Below are 18,713 nucleotides of genomic sequence, written 5' to 3'. Positions count from 1 at the left end.
TCAGAGGAATATAAAATCACTTCTACTAAAGTCTGATAGGGATTACTATAGTGCAAATCGTCTCTGCCCATGGATTGTTTGGGTGAGTCCCCAAAGCAAAAACCCTAACCCCTGCCAACTATGGTAATCTTTGATATTCCATGTAACAAAATACCTGCTGACAGCCTATAATACACTGTAAGAACAATCAAACCTTAAACGCCTGTTATCTTTTAACACATTGATTTCACAATAAGTAGATCAGGCTTATTTGCTTTGTTGTACCGTTTCATAATAAACAGATCAAACCTCTGAAACGTGGCATGACCTTTCCCAATGAGCTGATGATGAAGCCTTTAACCTCTACCTTTGACTTTACACCTTACCCAACACTGGCCTATTCAAATTCATATAAACTGGCAACCATCACACATATAGTTATAAATAACAAATATGCGTACAAATGCAGCTTTCAAAACAACATGCAATGCCACTCAACAGGGCCTAACAAGAATCATCACAGAGAAACCCCCCAGGGATTGTGTGAGTGGGAGGCCAACGTCAATAGTAGGGATGTGTGAAATTCACATACTTTGCTTTAACTTAATTAGGGCAAATGTATGCACGATTATACGAAATGCGAATCAGTCATTATGCTATATTTTGAGCGAAATGAATCCTTGGCATAAAGATGCACTTAAACAAGAGTACTGGGAACAACAGCTGTTGCTCCTATGCATTTACTGTAAACTTTTACCACAAATTACCATAAATTGCACCAAAACAAGTTACAGTGAATGGTGCAAAATTACATGAAATGGAGTAATGGCATATTTAAGGAATTTTTGTGTATCAGGCATAGTAAGAAATTATGTGAATTACACCGGTGTAATTTAAATTACATCCATGCCTAGCCAAAACTCGTGCCTACTAGGAAAATCAGTGAGATTACATGTAACAAAATGCCTTTGAGTAGGCTTTAATATAGAGCAATATTAATTCAAACTTAAATGCCTATTGACTTATGCTTTTCAGAAAATATTTCAGGCATGGTGCCTATATTATGGCATGATAAACAGATCAGACTTGTAGCCACGAGCTTTGTCTTGCCACCATAATCAACTCACTCCTGCTATGTCGAGTATAAGCATTACCATAGTCTAAACAGTGCCATACAAGCAGTATTTTTAGTGAAAGCACACAAATTCAGCCTAATCAAATTATGTACTCATGGGAACCAACATGTGGATGAAGCCTTGCCCCCTCTCTCAGTAGTAATCTGACAGTTCATTTTTGTTGATCACATAAATTGAGGAAACAGTTGGACTGTCGAGCCGGGACCTAAAAATCCATGTAGATTAGTGTAGCCCTAGGCATCCCATACTGCTCTCAAATACAAATTTGCACTCTAAAATCTAAAGTTAATGATGGAACGGGTGGCTGCTGGGACTGCAATACATTCCTAATGGCTGACCTCTTCCAATCTGTGCTGCTGCCAGAGAAAGACAAACATATTAAATTATAAAACACTCTAATAGCATTGTGATGTCATATGAGTACCCCTGAAAGTTCAAGCTCAGGCAGCTGGATAAATAAACAAAATGAATACAGCTGTGTGGTGGGAAAGCACTTTTTTGTGGAAACACGCAACTTCTGCCCAAACAAAACATGTACTCTTGCCTATAAATATGTGGGCGGAGCCACAGCCCCTCTCGTGGCGATTCTGACATCGTCTGGGATCATCAGCACTGTCAAGCCAGAACATAAAAACCTACTAATAATATGAACTGGTAGATACAATGGGATTCGGAATGTCTGGTTTTGGCTAAGAAGTGATATATTCCTGCCCACATAGACTAATAATTGAGGTAATAAAGATAATCCAAGTTAGTCGGAAAGACAACCCCAATATATTTAACTTTTTCAATTAATCAAACAATTATTAGTATAGAATTAGTATAGCAGTGCCAAACCAACCGTAGTTTTCAAAACATTTAGCTTGTAACATGAGAAACTAACAAAATGAACCAAAGTATCAATCTAAATACATTTTCTGTTAAAATCAGAAGGTTATCTGCATATAACTTACCTTCTGGCCATGAGGCCCAAGTTGAAAATCCCCTATAATTGGCTTGGGGAGGAGGGAGATGGCAAGGGGCTAGATCCAGAAGGTAAAGAGCAGGAGGAGAGCAGGAAACCATGATTAGTTTTCCTGCTAATTAGTAAAGAAGAATTAGAACTGCCATTAACGATAACAACTGTTTTTGGCACTTATTACAGGGTCCTAATGTACCAAAAATAATCCAAATATGCTGAATCAAAGGCTTTGTCTGAATCAACTAACATTGCAATAAGTTGGGGAGAGGATGTAGCCTTACGGCTAGAGCGGTCGACCTCGAAGCTGGGGAACTGGGTTCGAGTCTCGGCAACAACGCTCAACATCCTGTGATTCTGGGCAAATCACTTAATCTCCCCGTGCCTAACAAAAATGAATGTGTCCATCTGTAACGAAACTGGTGCTCATGTAAAGCGCTCTGATACCCGATTTCTCTAAAAAAATTAAGATGCTATGTAGGCAGCGATAATTTTCAAATGGTTACCTTTTGGTTCTACTATTATGTTTCAATCTTAGTTCAACAAGTTTCATACTTTATGCTTACGTGTTAATGTTGTTTTATTTGCAGATTTCAGCTTTGTAACTTTTCATTTCTATGCAATTTTGGGTGATACCTTGGATTGTTCGTTATCTGCATATTCGTGCTTCATATTTTATTCTTCTGTCTTCAGTTCACATGTTCTATGCATTTTCTTGTGCGTAGATGTTCGTCACCTGCAATTGCATTCTTCATTCATTATTGAACACTCATGAGTTTTCACGGTTCTGTGCACGAAACCCCTTGATATGATTCTTTCACTATAGTTCTGCCAGATTCTGTTCCACCTTTGCAAAGGTTTCATTTGTCATTTTCCTGGCAACTGAGGTTTTCCCTCACATTTGTTCGTACTCCTGTTGGGTGTCTTCTCTCACCTTTCTTCTTGCTGTTTCTAGGAGATTCCTGCTGTTTTCTCCTGTTGGGAGTACTTTTCTGTATTGGTTTTTGTGTGTGTTTCTTTCCATTGCTTACCGTTCGTCGGTTCACACTTTCATACTAGTCTGGCCAACTGGTGTGCTTTGCTGTAACCTTGAACGTTTTGTTTGGTGTTCGTATTCCCTACGTTTTGTTCGGTGTCCGTATTTCTGTTTCTATTTTTCTCTTTCGCTTTTGTAAATTTTCTTTGTTTCCTTTCTTGTTACTCCATTCTCTTTTGTCCTTGAAAGTGAAGATGTTTTGTTGTCTTGTCTTCCTTCCTTCATCCTTGCTTTGCTTCCTTTACCTTTCTAAGTTTTTGTATTGTGCTTCACATCTTTTTCACATATTGTAACTTTTCATATGTAATTATTGTTTTCTTCCCTTCTTGTTCTTGCTGTTCTCGTTTGTTGCTCTTCCTTTAAGTGTTTCTCATTGTTCACATTGTTGTTATTTTGTTATTGCTATGTTAATACCTTCTACTTTTTGATGCCGTTATAAAGGGGAAGATGTGTAGTGTCTTGCCTTTTCACCCAAATCGCCGCCAAAATTGTAGTGAATATGAATGAATCAAGAATCAGTCCGAGTGGTAGGTTTAGATGTTTATTCCAAGTATGAAGATGGAAGCATAAGTTGAGATCCCACCAGAAGCAGCCTCTTTCTTGCTCAGCCCAAATCCCAACTGACTCCAAGAGTCCAGCATTCTAACATTCCAATACATCACATGAACATCAACATTCCACAGGATGACTAGCAGAAAGGCAAGACACTACACCCCTTTATTATCCAAGTCTGGTTGGATAGCTTGTGAGTACACAAAGTTGAAATCTAGGCAAAGAAAACTTCTTGTAATTTTTCCTCTGAGTATAAGATTTATTCTGTCTGTCCTAATCAAATAAATTGCATTTTGTCTTCATGCTAGTAATTTACTTCTTTTTTCATTAAACCTAAATGACTTTTCTCACTTTAAAAGTATTTTGGGTGAAGTTCATTTACAGGTCCACTATGAATATACTCTTTTGCCTCTTGAAGTTTATGACCAGCCATCCTATTTAACAATAAGGAGCTCACATTGAAGCAGAGTCTGGAGATTCCTAATTCTAAATTAGAAGCCAGTTTTCTGTTAAATTTGATCTGTACGTTTGCTCATAATACCCCTTAGGATAGCCTTGAAGACATCCCCTGATCAAAAAAATGTGTAGATGAGATTTCTGTGAAAACAAATCCTATGACTAAAGACATATGTGTGCAAGGAAATGTTGATCTAATAATAAAGATCTATTGAAAGTCTATTGCTTCTTTGTCTTAGCTGAGCCCAGCCCAGGAACCTTAATCTCATCATTAAATGATCAGCCAGGTAACAAGAAGCAAAACAAAAGAGTTGCAAGGTTTACAGCCATTTACTAGGATCTTAACAAATAATGAATTCTATATAAGAATTCAAATACATCTGACAAAAACAGAACTCTCTTCAACCAGTTATGTTACTCCATATACATTAGAGCGGTCTAAAGAATGCATCAAATTATATATACACTGCCATTCCAAGAACAATGTATATACTCCAATCTGACATTCAATTGCTGCCTAACATATAATTAGCTGCCATCCCTGAATTCCAAGTTTCAAAATACTAAAATAGTTATCTAAATTGGAGGCATGGTGCCTGCCAACTTTTAACATATTTTCTTCATCTTGAGTGTAGCATGTTCTATCAGGGTAATACATCAGCTTTTGCGGACCCAATAGAAAATTGAATAGGGCCCAGAGGCAGTAAAAGGAGAGTAAACACATTCTTCTAAAATTCATTATGTTCTCCTGAAAGAGCACAATATTGCCACTGCCCAATAGCTGATAGTAGCCCTGCAGAACATCCCAGAACTATCACCGAGAAGGCACAGATATTGACAGGAATCGCAAAAGGTTTCATGCAATATTTTGTAGACTTGAACACTAGCTCTCTGTGAATTTGTATAATCTCACAACTGAGGTCTAGGGCTAAATCTAACTCTTTAATATTGTCTATGAACAGCTGAGTTGCATAAGATTTTAATAAGGCTTTAATTTGTGCCCCCTGTGGAACATCAATAATGCAGCTATAAGAAAGGTTTTTTTTGGATACTGCTTCAGGCTTGCCCCACTGGAAGATTTTGAGCTCCTAAAAAGATAAGCCCAAGCTTAAAAATCTTTACTGGGCAAAGTCGCAGATAGCATGTGACTGACGAGAGGACTTCAGCAAGCGTGAATTTTGGATTCTAAGGTTAAGAACCTTTCCTGCCAAAACCAATTTCTTCAATGGGACCTCGTCCAGGGACTTTCAGAATTCAAAATGACTTTTTTTGGTAAAGCCTTCAGCCCTGTCCCACAGCACTAATTCAAAGGGTACAAAACTGACCGAGATGACACGCTTGGAGTATCTGATCTCTGCTCCATCACAGTCAGCCTGAAAATCCACCTAGGTATTTGTCAACCATAAGCAGTGGTTCCTGGTTCAAGCCTTACCTTTTCTTGGGGCTTTTTACTTTTTTCAAATCTCAGCTGGGTTGGAGAAACGTAACAGGTGCCTATGCACTGTCTGAGTGGCAAACCACACTGCTTAGACTAATGCTGGTACTGTTTTCATACATAGCATTAGAGTAGCGCAGAGATTGGGTGGGGAGCCTGTGCCCCAGTGCATGCTGGGACTCGAGGAGCGCTGGAGAAGAGGACCGAGGCCACAGTGTACTAAGGTAAGTTTTTTTATTACTATTACCCAGTCCCGCCCCCACAATTCAGTATTGCGACAGCCGCCAATGTGACTGGGGTTGCAGTAATTCCCATCGGTTTGTGTCAATTATGCCATTTCACACAATGACAAATTCTATGCAAATCAGGTTTTGTTTGGCTCCATTAGGAAATACGATATGAATTGGCTAATAATACATCAGGGGCTGCATTAATACATCAGGGGCTGCATTATGCTTAGAGCACACTGCCCCTGTCTGTGCTGCAGTTCACGTTTAACTGACCAGGACAGCGTGCCCTATTATAGAAAATGTGTTGTATACTGCGCACTGGGATCAACACTTTAGTTCAGTGCAGACCAGCTGTTTCAAGCAGCCACTCAAGGGAGAATAGGGATCCCCCACTGGCAGGTGAAGTATGTGACTTTGGCGAGAGGGCCCCTCAGGGGCCCATGAGACCTGTCCTGCCCCCACCAAAGGGCACTCCAGGAGGCACACTGACTGCACCACCTCCTATAAGGTGCACAGTCAATGTGCCTCCCAACAGGCTTCTTAGTTCAGCACCCGCATCTGTACTACGATGTGGGAATAAAGATAAAGGGATCCCTCATTTACAGGGGTCCACACACCCATATAATTGAGGGGATGCCCCTTTGCTAACATGCCAGTGGCTACAACAGGAACATTAGGATATTTTGCCTAGACGGATATAACTATTCTAGGACATACTATGTTGGGAAAACAAGATAAGTTGGCAGCTATTTACTAGCCTTGCAATTCGTGTCGAATTGAATGTGATGCAGTTCTTCGTTGTTTATTTATTTATAGAAATTGTTTCTTAAATCATTGACCATATGCAGTTTTGAAATTGCACTTTTGTATGTTTAAATCTCAAGTGTTATCTTCTGTTCTTGTGTATGTAATCTATGTATTTGTATTTCGGTGTGTTGGATGATAGAGGTATGTGTATGAGCTGAATGATTGTTGTTTTAAGTGGATGAGGTGTGTTTGCTTGATGAGGGTTGCAAGATTCAGACTTTATTTTGTTTTTAGCCATGTATTTGTTGTGTTGAAAAAGAGTGACTTACATATAATAATCTACTTTTTATGTGATTAATACTGTATATATTTAGTTTGATATATAGGGTTTATATGATTAGCTGGGTCAAATATGGGGAATGAGTATCCCAGATAGAGGTGAGATTTTCCACCTCAGTCATGAGTTTGGGCAGGGCAGTTTGCTTATATTACATTTGGTCTCACATGCCGGTGCGTCTTTTGCACTGGCCCACTTTGTATTACAGAAGGGGTCTCACAAGCATCCGCGGCTACTTCTGTAATACCAAAGTACACAGGGGTGCAAACAACTGGCACACATGGCTCCTTTGTATGATATGACTCCTTGCCTCTAATATCAACCCATTCTCTCACATCAGTGGGAATTCCTGCGACGGGACCTCCAGTGTATTCCTGGGTGGGGTAAAAATGTCCCTCATCGAATTCAGGGAACTTCCTGCTTTCTCTGAAGGGTTCCCAACTTTGCATTTAAAGGAAAAACCTTTACCTAACTCCTAGTAGTGGATTGAAGTTAGATTTTATTTTGTCACTCAGTCAGTAAAACATCTGTACAGTTCATAATGGCTAAATTCGTAGGGTTGCCATGGAAACGGAGATCAGCATTATTGACTGTAATGTTAATAACAATGCACAGAAAGATAATTCCATGTGTTTAACTACTTACAAATGATGTGCCATCAATTATTATTAATCCTTTTTATATAAGTGATTCATATTTTTAATGCATCTGTTTTTAAACTTGTATTTCATTTGGTTTTTGCATTTAGGCTGTTACTGGATGTTACAGATGGAATCTCTCAGTGTCTAAGTAATTTAAGCATGATGCTGCCGTATCATTTATTATTCTAATCTAGTTCTATGGATGCTGAATCCTGTGGCTTTGTTGAACAAAGTGTTGTCCCAGCAGTCCTATTGTCCTTTTTATTGTATCACATAGATTTTTAAAGCTCTTAAATATTTTATGCACATACAAAGTTTTTTCTGTCCGTGCATTTTTATGCATCTAATACTGCAAAGTAAACAGTGTGAGTTGAACTGAAAATGTCTTTCTTTACATTGGTCAGCCTTGAGGACAGAGTTGCGCAGTACCTTCGCTGATTTCTTTAATGGCGTCTGGCTGGCACTATTTGAAAAAACTCCATCACATGTGTCTCGCCATCAAACTTTGAACTGCGTTCTCTAACAACATCCTCAAAATACTATCATTGTTGTCAGTCACCTCTGGAAAATATGGAACATTTTATCAACTCTGCCACTAAAGGCATTCCCTTTTAAAGTTTTAAAAATATCGACCACGATCAATGTTTCAGAGTGTCCTTGAAAACTTTAACTATAAAAAATAGCAAAGCATAAAAAATGAATACCATCAAAACCTAAATGCCAAAGAGCAAACCCTGTCTTCAGTGTGTCCTGAGCCTGGTTCACTCTGGTGAAATTATCAGTTAGGCACAAGGTTTCCAATCGCTTTTACTTAGGCAGTGTGAAAATTGAAATCAATAACTGTGAGCTGCATCCCCAATGGCACACCTGGTACCACAACTGACAGAGAAGAAAGACTACTGAGGGCTTGTCGAGGCCCAAAAGAACATTGAGTCTGTGCTATCTGAGGGCTGTTTCGGGTTTTCTTGGGCTTCTTAGAAGTGTGACTTCTCACGAATACCAGGCTTTGTTCTTCTGTTAGTAACATATGTTCCTCACAAGCAAAAAGAACCAACAACAATCCGCCGCATCGATTCACCCAGGAGACGAGGAAGCAGCGGCGGCAGCTTAGCAGACACGGCCACAGTGATGCTTAAGCTTTTCAATCTCATCCGACAGCTTCTGTATAAATAACCCGCAGCTTCACACAATGGGACGAGATGCCTGGGCTGAAACAGCACGCGTTAACACTTCTGTATACATTTTAGAGGATTCATGGGCTCCCCTAAGGGCCAAGCAATATGTTGCGCAGTCAAGTCCCTCCTGTTCCATATCTTCGCAAATTATTTAAATGCAGAAATATTAAATTCCCACCAACCTAATGTGCCAGTGCAGACTGGAATGAAAATCCACTTTGAAGCAGGAATTTTCGGTTTGGGCATGGTTATATTTACATTTACTATATCTGGTTTACAGAATCTTAAAAAATGTAACAATCTCATCTCAGATCATCACTTTAAGCTGATTAGGGTACCAGTTTTAACAGTACCGGAGAAGTGAAATAGATTTCAGAACAAAAAAGCAATAGTGGTGTATATTTCATAATTGTTCATCTTTCCCTCCTTGGCTGGTTAAGGGTGGACCAAGTGTGCGAGCATTCTGCTTGGTCACTTGCATAACACTAAGCAGTGCTTCTGCCAAGCAAAGTACAGCGCAAACGTTCTGCCAATCAACTTTCATGTGCAACAGCTAATTTCTGTTGAAATGAAAAGGGGGATGGGCGAATGCTGCCAGAGTTCACGGACAATGGGACATGACCCAATTTTTGGTATGGCACAACCCTATCAGGTGGTTTCACCAAGGGCCACCAAAATAAAAGGTAATATTTTAGAATTGTGACAGGTTTATGCCTGAAGTGTGTATATATATATATATATTCACTGAAAAAACCATAGGTTTCACACATGTTATAGTTAGCGGAAATTTTACTGATAAGAAACCAATGAAATTCCCCCGTTATAGTTAGTGCAGGCAACTATAACTCACGCGACCGCAATCCTCTGCTGATGCTAATACTGTATTTAGACACTTATTTGCCCATGTCTTCTTCCATACATTTTTAGCTATACATATATTACAAATATTTTTTTTTCATAAAGACACATATGTCATCAGCAGAAGATTGCGGTCGCGTGAGTTATAGTTGCCTGCACTAACTATAACGGGGGAATTTCATTGGTTTTTTATCAGTAAAATTTCCGCTAACTATAACATGTGTGAAACCTATGGTTTTTTCAGTGAATTTGCAAGGTTTTTTAAATGCTAATTCCTAACTATAACGTGTGTGAAACCTATGGTTTTTTCAGTGAATTTGTACGGTTTTTTAAATGCTAAGTTACTTTACGCCATTCGTGGCGTGCGCGGCCACTTAACGCAGTTCGTTCCGTGCGCGCACAGTGAGCACGCGGTGCGCTTCGCGCACCGCGCGCCCACTTTACGCAGTTAGTGCCGTGCACGCACGGTGGGCACGCGGTGCGCTATGCGCACCGCGTGCCCACGTTACGCTAGATGGGCCATGTACGCACGATGCGCTTCGCGCACCGTGCGCACATGGAGGACATATGATGCACTTTGTTTTGAAAGCTAATATTTTAATTTTTCGCAATAATTATAAGCCATGCACAAATGGTGCCCTTCGGGCACCATTTGCACACGGGGTGGGGAGAGTGTGGATAATTTTTTTTTTAAATATTTTTTTTTTTAATATTTTAGTTTTTCGCTTCTCTAGTATGCCATGCACAATTGCTGCCCTTCGGGCATCAATAGCACCCGGGGTGGGGAAAGTGTGGATACTTTTTTTTTTATATATTTTTTTACCGTACGCGTACGGTAAGCGTAATCGGCGAAATTAGCGAAAAAATAAAAATTCCGTTTTTGGCCTTGGGGGATCTTTGGGGACTCCCTCAACATGGCTATGTGTGTGGGAGCTGTCTAAACAGCCCCTTTACATGTTTTTGTGCTTTGTATTTTTATCATCACTCTCAGTGCGAGAGAGAAAATGGCGGCCGCCGCTTCCTGGTTTCGGCCGATTCGAATGTTTACTAAGATCTAAGAGCCAATCAGAATCGCGCTCGCGCACGCCACCGTACGCGTACGGTAAGCGTACCGTAAGCGCACCGTAAGCTGGCTCAGATATATATATTGATTTAAAGGCTATTTTCTCAGAATCTACTGAACAGATTTACACCAAACCTACAAAAGGCACTTCCTTGACCTGAGGACTACCTCTCTGCCAAATTTCTAGTAATTCTGTTCAGCCGTTCGGGCTGTAGCCCTGTCTAAAGGTCCTATGGAAAAATGCATGGGAAAAACGCGTTTTGGGACCCCCCTTTTATCTCAGCCCCCGCTTGACAAATCCCCCCGAGACTTTCAGGGTAGGAGCGTAGCGTAGCGCCCCACCTATTTTGAAAAATTCGCGAGGATTCGTCGACCGGCGCCAAAGTTATTCAAAATAGAATGTTGCGGATTTCCTATGGAAACGTGGTCCTAACTATAACTACCTACTGGCGACCGCCAGTAGGTAATATTCACTGAAAAAAACATAGGTTTCAGGCACGTTATAGTTAGGAATTAGCATTTAAAAAACCTTAGAAATTCAGTGAAAAAAACATAGGTTTCAGGGGCGTTATAGTTAGCTGGACTTTTCACTCGTACAAAACCATTGAAATTCCCCCGCTATAGTTAGTTCAGCTAACTATAACTCGCGTGCCCGCAATGCACTGCTGATGACGTCACATATTACATCACTCATGACATGGTCAGTGACATCACTCATGACATCACTGATGACATCTCAAATGACATCACTGATGACATCATCCAGTGACTGTGTGTTTTTCTGAAAATTACATATGTTTTATCTATGTATATCTGAAGGTTGATGGAAGAATAAATGGGTATATAAGTGTCTAAATGGATGATTTGTTTTTGAAAAATTGATTGTATAACTGACTGAGTAAGTGTATCTTAGTGAATACATGGCTTAGTGAGTAATGTTTAAATATGTAAATATCTGTATCAGTCTCTCACTTTGTGTATAAGTGGCTGCATGGGTTGGTGAGTAGCTACATGAGTGTCTATATAGGTTATTAGTTGGTTTTTTGAGTATCAGTATGAGTGTCTGAGTGTCTGTATGGTTCGGTGGGGGGTATTACGTAGTGCATAGGTGCATGAATGAGTGACTCACTGTTTGTATGTGTTGAAGACAGCATGTGTGCAGGACTGTATGGGTGGATGAGTGTGTGCATGGGTGTGTTAGTGAGTGAATGACTGTCTCAATAGTGTCTTTATGAGTAACTACATATGTTTTAAACTAGTATATGTGACTATTGATCTATATGTGAGTATATGTGAGAGTGAGAGATTGAAAGAGTTCCTGTATGAATAAGTATGTGTTTCTATAAGTGATTGTTTAAAAGACTAAGTATGTGTAAGTTTCTGTAGAAGTAAGTGTGGTGGTGTGTGTATAACTGTATATGCAAGTAAATGGATGTTTGATTCTTTAATAGCATGAGTGACTATGTGTGTGAGTAACTCTATGGATGAGTGGCGTTGTGTAACAGGATGTATAGGTGTATGAATACATATGATGAGTGAGTACATGTATGAGTGACTGTATAGGATTGTTGGTGAATGAGTGGATGTGTATGTGGATCTTAGAATTACTGAATAGGTTGTTGTAACTGGTATTGGTATGTCCATTGTTTTGAAAATTTTAGTTTCTATTTTTGAATGTGTCTATCAAAGGTTATATTAGGGGGAGAGGAGGTCTGCCACTCTATCACAAGGATGATATCATCAGTGATGTCATTTGAGATGTCATCAGTGATGTCATGAGCGATGTCACTGACCATGTCATGAGTGATGTAATATGTGACATCATCAGCAGTGCATTGCGGGCGCGTGAGTTATAGTTAGCTGAACTAACTATAACGGGGGAATTTCAATGGTTTGTATGAGTGAAAAGTCCAGCTAACTATAACGCCCCTGAAACCTTTGGTTTTTTCAGTGAATTTCTAAGGTTTTTTAAATGCTAATTCCTAACTATAACGTGCCTGAAACCTATGGTTTTTTCAGTGAATTTCAAAGGTTTTTAAAATGCTAATTTCTAACTATGCCTACAGAGATAGGACATGTGAAAAAAGAAGAAAAAACGCACAGAAAGAAAAAAAAGAAATGCAGAAAGAAGCAACAGAAGTCCTCAAAGACGAAGAAAAGTGCAGGAAGAAGGATAATGTGCAGAAAGAACAAACAGAAGAGCAGAAAGAAGCCTTGTTGCAAAATCATCCAGTACCCTCAATTTTTTCAAACGGATACTGGTGGTAACTGAGGCTGACTAACCAGTCCTAGAGCCAGTGCTATGTGAAAAGACACTCAGAATACAGTGAAAACACCTACATACACTAGGGAACACTATGCGTTGGGGTCCCCCTGTGATCAGCATGACCTCCTCTGTAAGCCCCTAGTATATAATAGGGCAGGGGATTAAAACTACCTCTTAAAACGCGCCACAGGGCGTGTTTGCACATGTCACCTCAGGCCCCGTCCCCTCACTTCCCCACTGTGTAAACATGCCCTGTGGCCGTTTTAAGTTGGGAGATTAAGTCCCCTTGAATCCTGAGGGTCCCTAGGGTCCAACTAGACCACTAGGTACCTCCAATAAGTGCCACAGAGCTGCGTTGCAGAGAGATGTAAAAAGGGGCACGGCCTAGACCACCTCTCTGCAACGCAGCGCAGTGGCGCTTACTGGAAGCACCTGGTGGGCTAGTTGGGCCCCAGGGTCCCTCAGGATTGAAGGGGAATTATTTCCCCAACTTAAAACGCGCCACAGGGCTTGTTTGCACACGTTAACTCAGGCCCCGTCCCCTCCCTTCACCACTGTGTAAACACGCCCTGTGGCCGTTTTTAGTTGGGAGATTAAGTTAATTTGAATCCTGAGGGTCCCTAGGGTCCAACTAGCCCACTAGGTACCTCCAGTAAGCGCCAGGGAGCTGCGTTACAGACAGGTGTTCTGAGGCCACGCCCCTTTTTACACCTCCTCCCTATCCTCTGTTGTCTGAATTCATGGACTAGCCTCCTCCCTCCTGCGATGCATGGTCTGATGTGCTGCCACTGCCCTCCATTTAGCATGATGTACCAGTCCACTCCTCCTGCCCTCCATTGCCCAATTATATGGCCCATCATTGACCTCCTGCTTAGCCTCTGTGCTTAGCTTGCTCCCCCTATTCTCCTTCACCCTGCCCTCCGATGTCTTTGTGCATGCCCCTGCTCCATCCTTTTTGCCCACCATGTTCCATGGACCTGCCACTCCTATCTACTCTGAGTGTTCTGTTGAGATGCCACTCCCCTCCCACCTGCCTAGCATTGTCAGATGACTGTAACCTGTCCCTGTCACCTCCACCCTGCCTGTCCACATGCCATGCCCCTATCCCCTTCCTCCTGTCCTCCATGGTCCATTTTACTGCCACACCCTTCTGCCCTCCCTGGTCTGTTGTGCTGCAACTGCTCCTCCTGCCTGCCCTGCGCGGTCTGTTGTGAGGCCCCTTCCCCTAAACTCTCCTATCTGTGCCCAGGTCCTGACCCTCCCTTCTATCCTTCATGGTCTGTTGTGCATGCCCCTGCACCCTCCTTCTTGCCCATCATAGCCATTGTGCTGCCACTAACCCTCCCGCTTGCCATGCATGGTCTTCTGTGCTGCCATGGCCCCTCCCACCTTCCCTGTGTGGTCAGCTAGCTGCCCCTGACCCCCTCCCACCTTCCCTCAATGGTCTGTGTGTATGCCATCATAGTCTCATTGTTGCTCTCCATGGTGTGTCTTGTTTCTAGTGCCCATCCTGCCTGACCTCTATGGTCATCTTGCTGCTCCTGTCCTGCCCCCTTGCCCCCAGCTCTCTGTTTCCATGTGCAGACCCCTATTCCCTCCCTCCTGGCTTGTCTGTTCCTTTGTAATGCCGCTGATCCATCCCTCCTGCCCTTTATGGTCTGTTATGCTGCAGCTTTCTCTCCTGTCTGTCCATTATGGTCAGCTAGCTACCATTGCCTCTTTCCCCTCTGTTCTCTGTTGTCCATGTGCATGGTCCTGTCCCCTCCCTATTGCTTTCTATGGATTGTTGTGCTGTACTCCCGTCCCGCATGCGCTGTGTGGTATATTGTGCTGCTGCAAACCCTGTTGCCTGCCCTGTAGGGTCAGTTTGGTGCACCTCTCCATGTCCCTCCTGTCCTCTGTTATCCGAGTCCATGTCCCTACCCCAATTCCTCCTGCCTACCATGATCCAATGTCCCATACTTGCGAGCATTTTGAACTTGGTAAGAGGGAGATTTTGAAAAAAAACTGGGGTATTGATATTCCCCTTTGAGTTACATTGAAAAAGAGGAGATTGTAGACCGGAGACAGATCAAATAAAGGCCATTTGAGCTTAAAAACATTGGACGTTTCCTGGCTGAAACGGGTCTGTTGGCATGTATGGTTGTACTACCACTGCCTCTTCCTTCTGCCCACAATGGTCTATTATATTGCCACAGCCTCTCTTGCCAGTCCTGTATTGTTGGTTTGTTGCTCCTGCCCCCCTTTATACTGCCCTCCATAGTCTGTTGTGCTGCCACTGTCCTTCCTGCCCAGTGTGGTCAAATTGTTGCCTCTGCACTCTCCTACCTGCCTTCAATTTTCAGAGTCCGTGCCCCTGGCCTCTGCCTCTCAACAGTAACCCAATGAACAACTAGCTTGCTAACATTCTATATTTATTACAAAAGTGTGGAACGCCTGACGTCATCTTGATGTAATCAAAACTGTAATACCTAGAGTATTTCCTTTAGAAATTTCATATATGAGAGGGTCTTATTTGCATCAAAATTATGGTTAGTGCTCTAAAAAACTAAATTGAGGACATATTTTCTGAGTTTTCAAATAGCAACAAAGAACTTTTAAATTATTTGTAATCTTTATGTTTTTTTATCCAGTTGACCACTTGATTAAATGTTGCACCTAGGGGAGAGGATGTGGTGTTACTTCCAGAGCTGCAGACTTTGCAACTGGGGAACCAGGTTGGAGTTTCTGCTTCAGCTCAACATTCTGTGATTCTGGTCAAATCACTTAATCTCCCCATGTCTACAACCAAAATGAATTTGATCTTGTGTGATGTAACCAATGCTCATGTAAAGCACTCCAATACCTGACAGGTCTGCACTATATAAAACTGCAAATACACAAAAAATAAGTGTTTTGCACACTTCTGTCAGTGGGCTACATGTGGGCTACATCTGGGTGATATTTGGGCTGCATTTGGGCTCTTTTCTCTCTGGTGGCCATCTTGGGAGATTTATTTATTATGAAGTTTCCTAATTTCCTCATTTACTGCAGTCTCCTGGGAATACTTTCAGTTTTTTATTTTGGTTCCATCAAGAAGGCATTCAGATGTGTCACACATTTGCCATACATTCTGAATGTTAGCACTCTAGTTGCTCATTAGATCACTGTAGTAAAACTACTGCTCACCAGGGAAGTCTGCTGCTGGTATTCAAAGTGCATGTTTCAGTCTGCATGTCAGAATTTGTTTATGAAATAGAAGAGGATTTGAGAAGTCAAAATGTGACCTAATTTTTCTTTCTGCAGAACTAATCATAATTTCTATGGCAAAATGAAACCCCTTATTTTGTTCCTTAGTAAATTAAATGTTTTAAGTGTTACCACTTTATTCCAATCAAGATGGCTTCAGGTGTGCCATACTTTTGTCATAAGTAAGATTGTTAGTGCTCTAGTTGTTCGTTAGAACACTCTGGGGCATTCTGTCATTGGGCTATACTTGGGCTACATCTGGGTGATATTTGGGCTACATTTGGGCTCTTTTGTCTCTGGTGGCCATTTTGGGAGACTTATTTGTTATGATGTTTCCTAATTTCCTCATTTACTACATTCTCCTCAGTAGGAAATACTTTCAGTTTTTTACTTTGATTCCACCAAGAAGGCATTCAGATGTGTCACACATTTGCCATAAATTCAGAATGTTAGCACTCTAGTTGCCTATTAGATCACTGTAGTAAAGCTACTGCTCACCAGGGAAGTCTGCTGCTGGTATTGAAAGTGCATGTTTCAGTCTGCATGTCAGAATTTTTTAATGAAATAGAAGAGGATTTGAGAAGTCACTCAAAATGTGCCCTAATTTTTCTTTCTGCAGCATTAATCATACTTTCTATGGCAAAATGAACCCCCTCATTTTGTTCCTTTTTAAATTAAATGTTTTAAGAGTTACCACTTTATTCCAACCAAGATGGCTTCAGGTGTGCCATACGTTTGTCATAAGTAGGACTGTTAGCGCTCTAGTTGTTCTTTCGAACCCTCTGGGAAGCTGCAGTAGAACACAAAGGAATCAACTGACAGTCTCTGCCCTTGTTGGATGTACATGTTTTACTGAGAATGTCAGACTTCATTCTCACATGACTGAGAAAGATAATGTGAATTTACAGAAAATATGCTCTCAGTTTAGCTTATAGATCACCTTCCAAACCTCTGTGGGAAAAGCATGAGAAAATAGTTTTCTCTCAAACATGATTCATGATATCACAGCGGAAGGCTTTTCACATGGTAAAATCGCATTAGAACACACCACAATTCCTAAAATGAGTATGGTACCATCAACAAATGATTTATAATGTAACTAAAGTCTTAAAACCTTCTATTAACTGCAATGCTTTTTAATGAGGTGTGTGGTACTGTAAAATTCGGAACCATGTCGGTGGCATGGTCCCACCATGCCAATTTTGGTATCAGCGAACCGCAAATGAGTAACGCGGTATGTATGAGTGTTTTCGTCATGTTTCACTGAGGAATTCACCGTGCATACGATACCACATATTGAACCCTTGAGTTCCATTTTAGAACAGTAGCCATTTTGTGGTTGCCCTCACATAGGCTGCGCACTAAGGCCCTGCCTAGGCCTAAAGGACACGTACACCTTCTGTGACTTCTCTCTGACCTGTGCAAACTGACTCCGCTGCCCGAGGTCAATCCTGTCCGGCCAGTTCCTTTTCTCGCGGCCTAATGTGATTAGCATCAGGGCTCGACCCATCATAAAGTCCTTGTTCGCACATGATCTCTGACTAAGCTATTTCACACCTGACTCTGTTTCCTACTTTATGGCTTGTTTTACGAGCAGGAGGTGCCCGTTTTATTGGGGTCCGCTGTTATCTTATCAGGGTTCTGAGCCTTGCTGGGTACAATGACTGTATGCTTAATGAACTGAAATGTGGGATTGTCATTATGGCTCTGCTGTTTCTTTGAAACTAAAATATGTGAATGACCACTTGTAAAACAGGGGCGGTGTTGCCCCCAAGCGTAATTTTGTGTATATAAGGAACAACTGGTTTTTGGTTCGGGAGCAGTCTCCTGAGAACATACATCGTGTTGTACTTCTCGGATACCTGTGATTGGTCTGCAGCCAATAAATACGATCTTTGATTTCATCTAGAAGACTCTGTGTTTCTGTGGGTCTGAAACAGGAAGAACCCGAAGTCTTAGGGTGTGTTCCCCTGCACCGCAGGTGCTATCATGTATATTGGTTCCAAGATGGCTGCCAACACTTCTTGGATGAAATGCTGACAGCCAATCAGACCTCGCGATGAGATGTGGGGTTAGGCTCCGCCCAGATATATATGTGATTTTACTTTTGATTTTCTCAGGAACTACTGAACGGATTTACACCATTTAAGCAAAAGGCACATGCCTGACCTGAGGAATACCTCTTTGCCAAATTTCAAGTAATTCTGTTCAGCCGTTCGGGCTGTACCTTCGACTAAAGGTCCTATGGGAAAATGCATGGGGAAAACGTGTTTTGGGACCCCCTTTTTTCTCAGCCCCCGCTTGACGAATCACCCCGAGACTTTCAGGGTAGGAGCTGAGCGGAGCGCCCCATTAGTTTTGAGAATTTCACGAAGATAAGTCAACCGGCGCCAAAGTTATTCAAAATAGAATTTTCAGATTTCCTATGGGAACTCGGTCCTAACTATAACTATCTACTGGCGACCGCCAGTAGATCATATAGATATATATATATATTCACTGAAAAAAACATAGGTTTCAGGGGTGTTATAGTTAGCTGGACATTTCACTCTTACAAAACCATAGAAATTCCACTGTTATAGTTAGTTCAGCTAACTATAACTTGCGCACCCACAA

The sequence above is a fragment of the Triturus cristatus genome, chromosome 4_2, assembly GCF_964204655.1.
Source record: "Triturus cristatus chromosome 4_2, aTriCri1.1, whole genome shotgun sequence".
NCBI lineage: Eukaryota > Metazoa > Chordata > Amphibia > Caudata > Salamandridae > Triturus > Triturus cristatus.
This window is presented reverse-complemented; position numbering follows the sequence as displayed.